General features: G+C 44.9%; 1 pseudogene; it reads right to left on the bottom strand.

Annotated features, from left to right (window-relative positions):
• Positions 1 to 1,806: 1,806 nt before the first annotated feature.
• LOC110307287 lies at positions 1,807 to 2,762 on the bottom strand (annotated as a pseudogene).
• Positions 2,763 to 2,973: the final 211 nt, after the last annotated feature.

Below are 2,973 nucleotides of genomic sequence, written 5' to 3'. Positions count from 1 at the left end.
CACTTTGTAGACCAGGCTGGCCTCGAACTCAGAAATCCGCCTGCCTCTGCCTCCCGAGTGCTGGGATTAAAGGCGTGCGCCACCACGCCCGGCTCTTGTTTTGTTTTTTGAGGAGGGAGTTTAATAGTTTAGCAGTTAAGGACATTTATAAGTGAAAAACACCACCTCATAAAAAGCAAGGCATTATTGTGCTGGGTTTCTTTCCACCTTACAGGGTACCTTCCTTCCTTCCTTCCTTCCTTTCTTTTTTTTTTTTAATAGAGATAGGGTTTCTCTGTGTAGTCCTGGCTGTCCTGGAACTCACTCTGTAGACCAGGCTGGCCTTGAACTCAGAAATCCACCTGCCTCTGCCTCCTGAGTGCTGGGATTAAAGGCGTGTGCCACCACGCCTGGCTACAGGGTACCTTTCAACAGATGTGGATTTCCAAACAGGAATATGAAGGAGAAAAGCAGTGTGTAGGAAGAAAATGCCCTTGAGGGCTCCACCCTGCCTGCCGGTCACCTCACGTCTGTAGCATTAGTGCACTCAGAAAAAGATGACCATCTTTTGTAGAATGTTTGTACATGTTTGCATATTTCAATTTCCACTTAAACTTTTTAAGGCTTTAACTAGTTCTATAGATTAAATGAGTCTGTGCTTTCCTTGCAATGCACTTATTCTTATTAATGGCATTTTATAATTTTGTATGAATGCCTATTTTCTTTAAATATTTTGCTTTCAGTAAGTACTTTCCAGCTTTCCTGGGGGTTGGTGGAATTACTCTTTATTGACTAATAAACGTTGTCCCAACCCGCAGGACTCAGTTATTCAGGGTTCTGAGGGGGGCCATGCCTGAAAGAGAAACAGGAGAGAAAGAACGAGCGAGACCAAGCAACGATTGTCAAGGTCTCTTTATTGTGAGCAAGGTTACAGAATATACGCAGTAACAAGGAGGAAGTAAAGAGGGAGAAACTTGCCTGTGCCTCAGCCCGAGGTGGGGTGGGGTGGTTCTGCACAACTGCCTGGGAACACACTATCTACTCTTAGCTCAGGGAACATTCTTTGGTTTTTCTCGGAAAGTTTGCAGATACTATTATCTGATCTTAATGTTCTGTCAGCTGTCATTTCAAGAGGTCAGAAGTTTCTCGAGGAGGGAGGGGAACTTTGGCTTATGGCTCAGTGTCAGTCTCCAACAAAACGTTACGGCCTGTGCTCTTTACCTTAATCTACAAAACTAAACAAAAATCACTGCTGTCCTAGAAGGGTTCTGGATTTGTCTGTTGTGACTTGCTGCTGTCAGTGCTGCTTCTACCATTACTTGATGTAGGAAAGCAATCACTGTTTTACTACTAGTGTCCACGTTCGTTTCATGCTAACAATTATGTATATGGGTATTTCACCTGCGTGGACATCTGTACCACACTAGTTAGTGCCTGGTGTCTGCATAAGCCAGAGGAGGATGTTGGTTCCCTGCAACTAGAGTTACAGAGGTTATGAGCTTCCACATTTGTGCAGGGTTCTCTGGAAGAACAACAAGTGCTCTTAAGCACTGAGCCATCTTCAGCTCCCTCCCCACCACAGCTTAACACTACTGGTGAGAACAGCATTTCCAAACTGACTTTGCTGCTAGCCTTGCTCTAGCGACCAGCGTTACATGTATACCAAGACATCATGTGACATTAAGCTGCTTAGATGTCAGGACCTATTCAGTGGGAATTGAACCTGAACTCTGCCTGGGGTTGGTAGAAGGAACACTACTTGTGGAGCTAATGAAGATGCCATGTTAGCTAGAAGAACAACTGATGTCACTTGACAAGAACATTTCTTTATAAACTGCTTAACAGATATTCACAGCAGGACACAGGCTTTAAGAAAAAAATGGAAGCAGACTTCTGGATCTCATCTTCGACAGTACTTGATTTCTAGTCTTGAGAGAGATGTGGGAACTTTTCCTGGAGAATTCTTTCTTTCTTTTTCTGTAAACTTCCCTTTCTTGCTTCAATACGGGTGTGTTTCTCAATGCTTAGTCTGATAAATCGATGCACATAAGGCACTGCGAAGAACCGCCTCCTGTTGTATCTTTTATTTAGGTAGCGAGACGATTCGTTCAAAGCTGTCCCTTTTCCAAGCATCAGGTCTTGGTTTTTCTTGACCAATCTGAAGAAGCCTCAAATCCTCTTCCCTCTCCTGGACAACTTTATCTAAGGCATCATGGAATCAGCAGCCTTTTCTAAGCACTCTGGACTTGGCCTTGGCAATCGCATCACTTGGCCTCCTGCTCGAGAGGTAGAAGCATGGTTCTTTCCTCCAGAAGCACACACCAGAGCTTATGTAAGCTTTCATTGCTTTTGTTTCTCAGCTGCTGGCAGGTCCATGAAGCTCCAGATTTGACTTTTCTTCCTCCCATCCCCCATTCTTTGGATCATCAAAAAATTCTGCTAGTCCTCTCCTTGACAATGTGACATGTGGTATGTTCTTTTTTTTTTTTTGGTTTTTTTTTGGTTTTTCGAGACAGGGTTTCTCTGTATAGCCCTGGCTGTCCTGGAACTCACTTTGTAGACCAGGCTGGCCTCAAACTCAGAAATCCGCCTGCCTCTGCCTCCCGAGTGCTGGGATTAAAGGCGTTCGCCACCTGCCCGGCATGTGGTGTGTTCTTATGCAACAAACTAAGAGAAGACCTGCGACCTGAGTGAGAAGGGTCCTTGGGATTTACTAGGGAACAAGCAGCCTTCAGGAACGCTGAGGCTCTTCTACAAATACCCACTAGACTGGTCGCAGCCATGTTTTTAACATAGACCCACTGTGTGGGTGTCCAGTAGAAAAATTCTAAAAGTAATTTTTGGTTATCAAAATCAGAAAGCAAGGCCAGGCATGGTGGCGCACGCCTTTAATCCCAGCACTTGGGAAGCAGAGGCAGGCGGATTTCTGAGTTTGAGGCCAGCCTGGTCTACAAAGTGAGTTCTAGAACAGCTAGGGCTATACAGAGAAACCCT

The sequence above is a fragment of the Mus caroli genome, chromosome 2 (assembly GCF_900094665.2).
Source record: "Mus caroli chromosome 2, CAROLI_EIJ_v1.1, whole genome shotgun sequence".
NCBI lineage: Eukaryota > Metazoa > Chordata > Mammalia > Rodentia > Muridae > Mus > Mus caroli.
Note: the sequence above shows the minus strand (reverse complement) of the source record. Positions and strands in the feature narration are given on the sequence as shown.